This window comes from Typopeltis vanoorti, chromosome 23 (assembly GCF_054136105.1).
Source record: "Typopeltis vanoorti isolate ZY-2024b chromosome 23, IOZ_Tvanoo_1.0, whole genome shotgun sequence".
NCBI lineage: Eukaryota > Metazoa > Arthropoda > Arachnida > Uropygi > Thelyphonidae > Typopeltis > Typopeltis vanoorti.
This window is the reverse complement of record NC_143571.1, coordinates 10,585,789-10,599,665: the sequence shown is the minus strand read 5'-3', so window position 1 is coordinate 10,599,665 and position 13,877 is coordinate 10,585,789.

Genomic DNA, 13,877 nt, shown 5'->3' with positions numbered 1-13,877 from the left:
AGGTAACTGAATCAGTCGATGTTGTGGAATTACTGAGCGAGCACTTTGCAAGAGTATATCATCCAGGTGGTGGCTTTGCGGAAATGGAGGAACCAACAGCTTATACTGGAATTGTGATGAATGAGGTAGAGGTAACTAGTCTATTACAGAACCTCAATGTCAATACATCTGTGGGATTGGATGGTATACCAGCTCGTGTCGTACGTGAAGCGGCCAAAGAATTGTCAGTGCCCTTGACCATTATGTTTAATTTGAGCCTCAGGACTGGGTCAGTCCCAAGGGGGTGGAAAGAGGGGAAAATAGTTCCACTGCACAAAGGTGGTTCCAAGGCTGCTGTTGAAAATTACCGGCCAATCAGCATAACAGGAATCATTATCAAGCTCTTAGAGAAAATAGTCAAGAGGAAAATACAAGATTGGATAGAAGAAAATGGGATACTGTATCGGGGACAGCATGGTTTTGTGAAGGGTAGGTCATGCCTCAGTAACTTGCTCACGTATTATAACACAGTGACGGCTGAACTGGATAAGGGTAATGGGTTTACAGTGATTCTGCTGGACCTTGCTAAGGCCTTTGACAGGATACCACATGGAATTCTAATCAGTAAATTGCAGCATATGGGAATGGACATAGGGTTGGTGAGATGGATAGGAGGGTGGTTGACGGAGAGATATCAGAGAGTGGTTTACTCAGGAGTAGAGTCCACAAGACGGCCTGTGACTAGTGGTGTACCACAAGGATCTGTTCTTGGACCACTGCTGTTTAATTTGTTCATAAATGATATAGGAAAGGATCTGAGAGGAACAGTTCATTTGTTTGCGGATGATGCGAAGTTGGGTAGGGCAATAGTGAATGCAGATGACGTCAAAATTTTGCAGGATGATTTGTATAGATTGGAGGTCTGGGCTAGGGAGAATGGATGTCAATTTAATGTGGCAAAATGTAAGGTTATGCATTTTGGGGTGAAAAGATGGGAGGCAGTTTACTGCATTGGTGGAACCGTGCTCCAGGAAATTGATGAGGCACGAGATTTAGGAGTGTTGGTGGATAAGGAATTGAAATTTAGGGGACACATTGCAAAAGTGGCCAAATCAGCTCATCAAATCACTTGGTTGCTGAAGAATACGTTGACAAGCAGAGACAAGCAGGTTATTGTTCCTCTGTATCGAGCCTTGATAAGACCTCATCTCGACTACTGTGCTCAGATTTGGTCACCTAGGTTTCTTCTTGATGGGGAGGAGGTGGAGAGGATCCAGAGGCGAGTGACCAAGATGATAGCAGGTCTGTGGAATGAACCGTATGAGAACAGGTTGAGGATTTGTGGGTTGCAAAAATTGGTTGATAGGCGGAGGAGGGGAGATATGATTGAGACATTCAAATTACTGAAGGGTTTCTATAAAATTAATTCAGAAGATATTTTTGAGAACAGGGCTGGTTGTGGGAGGACTAGGGGACATCCATGGAAACTGAGCAAAAGTGTGGTTAGTCAAGGTGTTAGAGCTGGGTTCTTTACTTTTAGAGTAGTGAATGAGTGGAATGCGCTCCCTGAGTCAGTGGTGGATGCTGTGACAGTGAATGAGTTTAAGGCGAGGTATGATAGATACTGTATGAATGTCGAATAGTTGTGATGAAAATGATTTGGGGCCTCCCTCGATGAGTCTAATGACTCCCTGGAGTTGCCCGTAATAATAATAATAATAATATATGTGCATTTCATTGAAACCAGAACTGTTTCAGTTCTGGTTTCAATGAGAGGAAAGAATTTAATGGTTCTGGAATGTTGTAATATCCTTCCTTGGTTTCAGTAACCTTAATTTAGTTGGATCAAGTTTTATGCTGAATGGAATATTTTATCTGTAAATTGCAGATATTTTTCTGCCTGTGTGCAATAATGAAGAAAGAGAAAGTTTCCAAGAGGAAAATCTCTGCCAACATCTTATGGGACTGGTTTATTCACCTTTAGAATATACAATAACTAATAATTAAGGATGTTAAAAAAACTACTGATGACAAGTTATTACTCAATCTTTTAGTTATATGAATGTAAGGAGTGAGTTTACTGCAGAGTGGTGGATGGTGGGAATGAATTTAAGATGGGATATGAGGAATATTACAAAATGTGTAACAAGTCGTGTGTCATTGCAGCCTGGTTGGCCAAGTGGTTAGCGTGTCCGCTCTCCAGGTTTGATTCCCGCCGTGGGCATAGATGTTTGTGATTGTCTGTGAAAATACTACTAGTGGTGGTGGGCGGTAGATGGCGTTGATGTAGATGATGATTGTAGTTGGTGAATTGAGTGGTGGAGGTGGACAGTTGTAGAGTAGTTACCCTCCCTAGATGAGTTATTGGACTCCCTGAAGGTTGTAATAATAATAATAAAATTGCAGACTGAATGACTGTAGAAAGAGAAAAAAAATTAAGATAAAAGTTCATAATTTGAATTCTGAAGAGGATCATGATAATTAATAAAATAAACTGATTTCTCAAAACAACTAAATTAAGTTCTAATTAAAAAAAAAAAAGTTGTCGAGACAAAATAATGACAGCAGTGAAGAGAAATAAATTTAAGTTATAACTTCTTCAACATTTTAGTCCCAACATAATTTTTAATGGCATATATTTCCACTAGATATCGTTGCCAAAGCAGATAAAAACAAAGATTGGTAAGTCCTTAGTGTGGCACTATCTTAACTTAGTGATAATGTGACCTCTCTGTCAGAATAGGAGAAAAGTGATTAATCATCATCTTCGAATTCCTGCCATGTACCCTCAAGGGATGTACAGGATATGACATTACTACATGAAAAAATTACATCATTACTAACTTCCTATCTACAATTTTCCTCCAAATCAGTCTGTTACTTGTCAAGACTCCAACATTATCAGATCTTATATTTCTATCGTCTAAGGCACTTTTTACCGTATCAATCCACCTATATCTTGGTCTTCCTCTGGGTCGTTTTCCTGCCAACCGGGCAGAGAACACTTGTTTTGCTAATCTTTCCTCGCCCATTCCGTTTAAGTGACCATACCACCTGAGATTAGCTCTGCTAATACATTCCTGGATGCTGACAATGTCAAGTTCTTTCCTAATATCCTCATTTTTAATATGATATTTCCATTGATGCCATCTGTTCACACCTCTAATCTTTCTCAGGACTCTCATATCTGCGGTCTCTAGTCTTTGGTCAAGTGTTTTACTTCTGACCAAGCCCTCAGATCCATAAGTTAAAACTGGTTTGAACACTGTCTCGTATACAGCTAATTTAGTCTTCCGACTAATTTCTTTCTTATTCCATATGAATTTATTCAATTGACTTCCCACCATACCAGCTTTGCTGATTCTGTTGTCTATTTCTATATTTAATTTACCATCTTCAGTAAAAATCATGCCTAAGTAGCTGAAACGTTTTACTTGTTCCACAGGTTCTCCATTCACAACACAGTTGACATTTTAAGTGATTCTACCTATTTTCATTGTCTTTGTCTTTTTATTGCTGACTTTCATACCATATCTATTACAACAGCTATTCAATTTAGTCAGAGAATCTTGCAGACTTGTAGCGGATTTATTTAGAAGTATAACATCATCCGCATAAAGCAAAGAGCTGACATTAACATCTCCAATTTTGATATCAGGTTTAATACCACATTCCTTCATAATGTGAACCATATAGATAATGAATAACAGAGAGGAAAATGTACATCCTTGTCTCACACCAGATTTAACATTAAACCATCTTCCTGTACTTCCTTCAATTCTAACTGCTGACTTACAACTCAAATAAAGATTAAGTATTGCTTGATATAATGCCCCATTGACACCATATAACTGCAGCGTATTGAATAGCTTCTCTCTTGGCACCTTGTCATATGCATTTTCCAAATCGACAAAACTTAAATACAGATCTTTGTTCTATTCCCATGCTTTCTCGACTATTTCTCGTAAAGTGAAGATCTGATCCTGATAGCCTCTATTTGGCCTGAATCCAGCTTGTTCTTCACCAAGCTTTTCTTCCACAATTCTTCTCAACCGTTTCTCAATTATACTTGCATAGATCTTGCCAGGAACACTCAGTAGGGAAATACCTCTGTAATTCTCACATTCAGTTTTATTTCCCTTTTTATATATGGGTACTATGAGAGCTCTACTCCAATCATCGGGAATTCGTCCCTCTGTCCAGGCTTTCTGAACTATGCAGTGCAGCCACTGTAAGACTTATATACCACCATACTTCAGCATTTCTGGTCGAATATCATCTACTCCTGCTACCTTTCCACATTTCAAGCCTTTGATAGCTTTTTCTACTTCAAGTATGGATATGTATTCCTGACTGCATGCCTGGTCAGTGTTTATCACTGTGCTGTCATCACTGCTTGTTTCATTTAGCAGTTTTTCAAAGTAATTACTCCATACTTCAAGGATATCTTTTTCTCCTGTTTTCATGTCACCTTTATCATCTCTAACTCCTTTTACAGCACTCTTTTCTCCATTCCTAAGCTGCTTCAACAACCTCCAGAATATTTTGCCACCTTCTTGATATTTATTTTCTATATTCTTGCCAAAGTCCTCCCATGACTTTTGTTTAGCTAGTTTTACACACTGTTTAGCTTTCTTACATTTGTTTCTGTATTCTGTGAGAGTAAAAGCTGACTTATTTGCCAGGAACTTTTGATATGCTTTCTTCTTTTCCTTCACTGCCTCTTTAACTTCCTGTGTCCACCAGGGAGTTCTGATTTTTTATCCTTGCACACAACCTCACCACATGCCTCTCTGGCAGAATCAACCAATGTTTTCTTCAGAGTTTGCCACCGAATCTCCAAGGTTTGATTCCTGTTCTCAAACTCTTTCATTTTCTTTTCAATAATCTTTCTGTATTTTAGTCTACAGTTCACATCTGAGAGCTGCTCAACTTTTATTTGCTTTAAAACTTTCTTACATGTTATTCTTTTCAATATGAAATTCAATTTTATCCTGCTCAAGACTAAATAGTGATCACTTCCAATTTCAAATTCTCTGTACACTCTGGTGTCCTGCACCAGGGAGAAAACATCACTATCAACCATAACATAGTCAATGAGACTTTTCTTATTCCTTGCCTCTTCTCTCCATGTGAATTTGTGCACATTTTTATGTTGGAACATGGTGTTAGTAATAACCAGTCCATGTCCTGAGCAGAAATCCAACAGATATTTGCCATTATTATTAGCTTTGCTCTTTTCTCCGAATTTTCCCAAAATATTTTTGTATGTCTCACAATCATTTCCTACTCTGCTATTTAGATCCCCAACAAGGACCAACTTTTCCTTTTTCATTGTGTTAGTTGCTTTTTCTAAAGCGTCAAAAAATTCCTCCACTTCTACCTTAGTAGAACCTTCTGTGGGACCATAGGCACAAATAAGTCTCATTGTCCAGTTCCCCATTCTCATATTTGCCCACATTACTCTACTTGAGACTGACTGCCATTCAAGAAGATTAGCCTCGTATTTTGTGTTGAATACTATGTCTACTCCTTGTTTTCCTTGATTGTCATTGCCTGAATATAACATTTTGTATTTATTGCTCAGAAAGATCTCACCAGTTTTGGTCTTTTTTGTTTCAGTCACCCCTATTATGTCGATCTGGTACTTATCTAATTCCTCAGCTAGCTCCATTTCTTTGCCATTCAGGCTTCTTACGTTGATAGTACCGATCTTTAACTCTGGTGATGAGTTGGGGTTTGTTTTCAGATTTGTTCCAGTAGCTGACTTTTCGCTGTTCGCCCTGTTTAACCGGGCGACGCCCCAGCCGGCATGAAATTTTGTCATGGTGTACCATCATTTTTTATTTTGGTTTAACCAATAAGAATACAATTTGGTCTGCAAAATTGCAAATTGCCAGCCCATCCTCGTTCGTTCAGTATCAAAGTAGATACCCAACAGGGTGCACCACGAGAAGGTGAGGATTGGACATTAGGTCAGAAGCCGTGGTCGGTTCTCCGCATTCCTTTAAAGGCTATGTGGAGGTCTCCTCTCAGTTATACAGCTTTGACCCTTAAGCACCCCGAAAAGTGATTAATAAAATATTTAATTGCTTCAAGGACAAAATCATCTCGCTATACATTTTTTTTTTTTTTTTTTTTTTTTTTTTTTTTTTTTTTTTGCCTTAATGCACCGGAACGGCGTTCCGGCACCTATTTTTTTTTTTACAGATTTGTAAATTTTTCAAAAGTAATATTTGAAATAATGTTTCCGCGTACATAACACGTCTACAGATGCGCACGCCATTAAGCATCTACGTTCGTGGCTGTATGGACGTGCGATTGACAACATGCGAAAGATTTTCGGTAAAACACTTATTTATCTAAAAAAATATCTATTGAATTGGCGTAAATTTAACGTCATTATTTTCATATCCTTTTAGCATTTTTTTTTTTTTTTTTTTTTGTTACTCTTTAGTGTAAAAGTCTGACCCCAAGTTTGAAAATGAAAAAGATTTCCAATTACTTCTCAACCACCGGTCCCATTAATAAAAAGCCCAGAATAATAACAGACATGACGCCAAAAAATATGGAAATAATGGTGCCAGTTGATGTTTTCGAATCATCTCAAGCTAATCTTGAGGACGAAGGTCAAACTGAAAATGACTGGTAAAATTGCTGGACATTACATCAAAAAAATGATTTTTGCTCGAAAAATGAATGGATGTATATTTGCAAAAAGAAAATTGGCTGTACGCGTTGCAGAAAAGTTAGAACCCTTTAGATTGAAACAAAGATGAGAATGGAAATTTCTAAAGAATGGGCCAACAATGAAATTACATATTCTGGCAAAGATATTAAGCTACAGATGAGCTCACTTCGAAAAAAAAATGTTCGATCACAGAATTTTCTGCACAAAATTAAATTATATTTAATTCATTTATGTGATTGTGACAGCAACAGCTGCTTTATATTTCATTTAAATTAAGATCTGAATAAAAGCTTAAAAAGATGTGAGTTCCGGTACTTTTTTTTCTAGAAAAAAAGCACTGCAGCTATAGATATATAAATTTGATTGGATAATGAGCACCTTAGTCTTGTTATAGTGAACTAGACTAGCAAGACTTACGACTTTGAATTATCACCTGGATGGTTATAATTTCGTTTTGTTAATTTCAAGGGAGGCTTAAAGTCGTGTTATTACCATTGTTGCTTTGAACTTGTATCGTTAGATCAATAATTTAGCTTTAAAAAGTTGACTTGCCCATTTCTAACAAGACTTACAATAAAGTTTTTTTTGTGGACTTTGATGATTAAAATAATCTCAGTTGGTATTAAAGTCCTGATATTGTCTTAATGTAAGCACCAGGGCCGGTTTTATCATTAGGCAAACCTGACAATCGCGTAGGGGCGACAGATTTTGCTACATAGTTGGGGAAAAATCATAACCTTCGAAAAAAAAAAAAAATTAGTTAAACCTTGATTAATAATAAAAAAAAACTGAAATAAGTCAAGCCGTCCTGGTGTTTGCTGATTAACCTACATTTTTTTCGCCTTTCTCTATTTCTTCCACTTCCCTACTCTTTGTATACTTAATCTCAAGTGCAGAGATTTTTCCTCCTGGCATATATACCAAGATGAGCAGGGAATGATATCTCTGCTGCACACGTACACGTTAGGCGTACGTGTGCTTGTGTGAGTATGACAAAATATATAGAGAGACAACGTATAGGGGCACCTAAATTTTCTTTGCCTAGGGACATCAGATACTCTCGGACCGGCGCTGATAAGCACCCAAGATCTTATTAGTATGTATAAGATACTGGTTGGTTCAGTGTGAGAGAGACTGGCCACTGAAATTATGTTTGAACTTAAGCCATGATTTTAGTTTGTAACATCACTCTTTTGAATCTTCTTTAGTCCTTTTGTTCATTGGATTCCAAAAAAAAATTTTTTTTTTTCTAAATCACCTTTTATTCCCTATAGGGCAGTGGTGGTGAACGTTTTTATGTGTGCATGCTAAAAATTTACAAATCAAGTTGTTGATGTGCCAGGCAGTTTTTAATAGGGAAAACATTAATAGAAAATTAATATAACTTAATTTATTTATTTGTGATATATATATAATATATTTTATTCATAATATTATTCAGTGTAAAATTGATTATTGTATTAAATTGATTTTAATGATGGTTTGAAAAAAAAAAAAACACTAGTGAGAAATATATTTAGTATTGTTCAGCTGACTTCTATGGTGACCATAGAAGTCAGCTGAACATGGGAAACAGCAAAAGGATGTCAACTTGTTAGCAAAATGCTTTACCGTATTTACACGAATATAACTTGCACCCCTGATTTTGCTTTACAAAAAGAGACATCAAAAAGTTTTGCATATACCTTGCACACGAAAAATGTTTAGAGATGTTCACGTCGAGGCGATAGTAACTCACTCCCCGCAGTTAACAACACGCCCTCCCCAACAGTCATTATACTGTAGATGCAATAAAAACAAGTAATTTTATTATATCCGTGTATAAGGTATAGAGCCTTTTGCAGTCTCTGTAGTATATTTCTCAACAAATAGTGCAATTACAGACAGCTGGAATAAAAAGGTTGTTGACTAATGAATCACATGTCCCCTCTCACAGAAACTATGCTGTATATCAAGCAAAACCAAATGTTGCACCGGAAATCTAACTAAAAACTATTGTCCAATTTTCAGTTACTTGACGCAGTCTCAACTCACGAAAAGTTTCAACCCTTGGTTGAAACTTTTCCTTCGGAACAATAAACGACATCCGTCGTGAATGAGTTAAAACTAAGAAATATATAGTGAATGTTGCTATGACAGTTTCAAATGTTATGGGATTTGGTTGAAGAGAATTAGCATTTCAACTCAATTGTCGGTTGTGTTTGGATTGCATGATCTTTTGTTAATACTGCACCAACCATATGCACGTCTTCATAGCTGCTCTCTCGTGTAAAACAAAATTTAACTTGTACATATTGTAACAATTAAAAAAAGAAGGGTGAATAATTTATAAGCATATAAAAGGATATCACCTGTAAATCATCGACGTGCCAACAAAATTCTTGGACGTGCCAGCGGTTTGCCATCAAGGCTATAGGGAATGTAGCAAGGTCATTTTTGCTCTATTTAGCTTTTGGAGACTGAGGAGAAGTCAGTCTTCACTGTAGCCAATCAGAGATATGAGGTAGGTTCCGAAAGTTTCCAGCCTGAAATACAAAATTCACTCTAATTTTAAAATGCTGTGTGTGACAGATACACCATCTATGGGGGAGCTTAGTGTATCAGTTTCAACATTCTACCTATGTTATTCAGTTAGAGGTACTCGTTTGACTAATGTGGCACGCTAAGTGGCTGTAATGTTAAAAATTGAGTATCACACTGGGATAAAGTTTTTCACCAAAGAACAACTTTCTCCAAGGGCTATCAAACAGCAATTGAAGTGTTTATATAGAAGTTTCTTCATATTCGACCATGAAGGAATGGGCTAAACAGTTTCACCAAGGAAGAGAGAGCATTGAAGATGATCCTCATGATGACTGGGGAAAACATTTTTTTGTTGAGAAGAAACTGCTCTGAGAGATCTCTGAATCTCAGCAAGGTTGGGGCTTTCTATAAAGAACAGCTGTCTTTCACATCATTCATGAGAAGCTTCATATGACAAAGGTCAGTGCAAGTTGGATGCCCAATTTCTCTGTTCAGGAGCATTGTGCAAACTGTTCCCACACGATTTTAGAGCTTTGCCAAGGGAATCCAAGAGAAGTGTTGGAATCCATTGTCACCAGGAATGAAACCATGGTCCTTTGTTATGATCTTTCCAAAAGGAAATCCATGGAGTGATGTGAAGCACTGCCGAGAAAAGCCAAGGTCATTCAGTTTGCATGTTCACCCAAGGAGATCATGGCTACAATCTTTTGGGATTGCCAGGAAATTCTCTTGACTCCAAGGAAAAGAATACCACTGTGAATGCAGAATATTATGCTTCACTCCTGTGCAAAGCAGGAATGAAGCATAAATTGTTGCAAAGGCTGTGGAGAAGGACTGTGGCTTCCAGCAGATTGAACATCCACCCTACAGCCCAGATCTAGCACCCAGCAACTACTACCTCTTCTCGAAACTGAAGAAAGACCTTCGAGGAAGAAAATTTGCAGGTGACAATGAGGTGAAAGATGCAGTTTTAGGTCATTATGCAGACAAAAGTACACACTATTTTTTCAAGTGCATCATTTATTTATTTTTAATTTTACAATTATAAATAGGAAAACCAATCAAAACATAAGTAGTCTGTATACAGTAAGATAAGACTTGGAGGTTGTTATGATGTGAAGGAAAACCAGGCTTCTCTGGCATATGCTAATTGAAGGATCTCTGATGCAGAGAGTTGGGGAGAAACTGGGAGAATATTGCTGATGTATTTCTAATATGGAGTTCGGGGTCTGCCTCTTTTTCTATCTGTAGGGGCGTAGAGGACCAGAGCATGAAAGGATACAGAGGATGAATGTCTAAGTTGGTGGCTGAGCCATTTTATTTTTGAACAGTGCTGACTAGAGGATCTTGCTGGGTTTCATCTAATATAGTAGAGTTGGGGATGTGGTCTTCCCAGGAGTAATCCAGGATATTTCTTAGACAAGTAGTTCCAAAGCTATTTATAATATTTTATGCTGCTTTTGTTGATATGTTCCAGGTCTGGGAGCCGAATAGAAAGATAGACTGGCTGGGGTGTGCTTATAAAGACGAATCTTCATCGTCTTTGAGATGAGGCTAGAATTCCATACTTTATTAAGACTTCTGTGGAACTGCAGTGCTTTCTGTTTTCTTTTTTTAATGTCTATTAAGGAATCTGATATACAAGGCTTCTACTTCTTCAAGGTGATCATTTTGATTTATGTAGATGTGCCCATTTATCTGATGTTTTAATATCTTTGTTTTTTGGGAGTTTAGTCCAAATATTTCTGCCTCATTGACTCCAACATTACAGATGCCCAAAACCACTTCAACAGCCTTAGGAGAACTGGTATTGGGCATTTGTAATGTTGGAGTCAGTGAGGACCATGTCTGCAAAGCTCAGGTCATCAAGGTACATTTGTATGTGGGTCTTTGATAAGAATTCCAGATTTAACTTGCATTAATTTGAAAATATAGTCAATCACTATGATGAAGAGATATGGAGCCAGAGTATCTCCTTGCAGGACTCCTGTGGTAATAGGAAAACTGTTTTGTCTCCGTTTAACTAGTAGTGTGGCTTGATATCCCTGGTAGGGTGCCCTGATTGCTCTGATAAGTTTAGGTGGAATGCTATAAAGTTTGAGCATTTCCCGTAGTCGTTCCCTGTCAACAGAATCAAATCCTTTAGTAAAGTCAAAGTTCAAAAGCAATGGTAAATTCTTGTCCTCTGAACCTTCTATTTTTTAGCTGGCAGCTAGTCTTCTAATGCAGTGAATGTGTTCTAGAGTACCACGTATTTTAAATCCTGCCTAGTTTGCGAAGTAATGGAGTTATATGTGGTTCAATTCTATTGTAGATTTTTAGTAGTGTAGAGAGGAGTGCGATTCCTCTGTAGTTTTCAGGTTTGTTTAGGTTATCTTTTTTGGAAATGGTATTATTAGACCCTCTTTCCACTGTTCAGGAATTTCCCCAGAGGAAAGCGCAAAGTTATATGTGTGTAGAAGTTGTTCTTTGATATCTGTGAAGCAGTGCTTTAAAGCCTCGACTGTGATGTCATCTGCTCCTGGTGATTTTCCTGCTTTTTGTTGTTCGAGGGCCATTGTGAACTCCTGCATGGTGAAATCGTCGCAGTTGATGCTAAGAGTTTCTATGTTATTATGGTTTTCAAGATGAAATGAATGTTTGGGGTTGGTGTGTTTAGAACAGTTTGGGAGTGTGCCTTCCATTCATCAAGTTCTTCGGTCTTGTTTTCAAATGAGGTTCCATCTTTTTTCTTGATTATCAATACTCTGGGTTTTCTTTCTGCTGTGCTCAGGGACCGTCATTTTGTTTCTCTTGTTTTGTGCAATTTTTGACAGTTTTCTAGCTTTTGACAGACGTTCTAGATGTAGGTTTCATTATCTTTTGAGAGAGCTTCATATATCTCTGTGTTTAATTGCTTTAGTTCATTTTTATATTGAAGGGAATCTTGGGTTTTTTACTTTGAGTTTTATTTTATTGCGCTTGTCAATCAGTGAGTTTGTTTCTTTGGTTACCTAGTCTTTATCTACACGTTTTGTGTCTGATTGAAGAAATGTTTGCAAGACTGCTTGATGAATCATGTTCATCAAGCAGTCTAGCTATTGCTTTAAATATGTTGTCTGCCTTTTCATTCGATACTGCTTGTGGGTGGTTGTACTTTGTGAGTTGCTGGAATTGATTTGCCTTGTTAGAGTCATTAATTCTTCTCAATTGTAAGATATGATCAATTTGAGCCTTAGTTCCATTGGGATGTTGCCAGGTCAATTTTTTTTCTAATTTATTTGGGAATTTTGATTGAAGAGATATTAAGTTCTGAGAGTTGCAAAAGTCCACAAGATGGCCATTTCCATTGGTTGAGTCATGGTAGATATATTGTCCTGTTTTTTGTTTTCCAGCTTCATCTTTTCTGATTTGTGCATTGAGTCCCCTCCAAGTATGTGCATATTATGTGCAGGTATTTTAATAATGTAGTCGGCTAGGTTTTGATAGGGTTCTTTGTCTTTATCCTCTGCTTCTGTAGGTGCATATGCCCATGTAATTGTTATTTTTGGGTTTGTGTTTATTATAATAGCTGTTATTCTTTTTGAAATACTTTTTATTGATAGAATATTTTTGTAGACTCTGTTGTTTACGAGGATTCCGAATCTGCCATTTCAGATTGATCTGCAGATGAGTACACAAAGGTCCATTTATGATTATGGGACCTGATTTCATTGAATGCCAGGTGGGTTTTCCATCGATGCCCTGTATGCAGTTTGCGTCCACTTGTTCTGCCTCTGCTCCCCTGCAAAGTTCATAAAAATTTCCACATTTTAGGAGGGTACGAACATTATATGTTGAGATGATTATGGGTTTCTTCCAGAAATAGTGTTTAGGGAGCTACTTTCCTTTATCAGGTTGAAGGCTTCCCTGTGGGATTTGACCTCCAGCCACCATAGGGGAAGGATTGAAGTGTGCTGTGTGGTTTCGTTTGGACTGTTGTTTCCTTTCGTAATCTAAAGTTATCCACGTATCGGGTGATTGGCCCTAATGTGCTAAAGGGCAGAGAGATTTCAATTCCAAGAGGTGAAAAGGGTATTGAAGTAAAGGGAGATTATGTTGAAAAGTGACACGGTTTTCTTTCTGTCACTTCTAAAAGTTAGGCTGGAAACGTATGGAACCACCCCCTCGTAGCTGGCCTAAGACTATCACTAATTTGTAAATGACATCTGATGAAAAGGCAGACATGTGCACCATCTTGTGGTACCTAACTGTAACATAGTATATCATTGTATATATAGGTGGCGGCTAGTCCATAAGGGCTGCAACCACTCCAGTATAAAATGTAAGTCCTGTTTTATTATCGCCGTTCTTAAATTTTCATATATTTATCTAAAAACCCTTATTTTCTTGTTTGTAATACAATACCGCTCGATAGTATTTTATACAATTCATTTTGTAGCAATAATTGTATTTTGCAATAGTCAATGTGCTGTGCAGGCTAGGACTAGTATCAGTACTGGCTGGTATACTCCACGCTGGAGCTGCAATCAATGCAGACCGCACCAAACCGCTACCTAGTGGGGGTAACATGTGATTTACGTGCAGTTTGGGCTGGTAGCATTGCAACCCAAGATAAGTTGCTTCCACATGAGCACAAACAACACAAATTAAGGTCGTTATCGTATAAATATATTGTGCGGTTTTCTTTTTTCTATTTAATTTA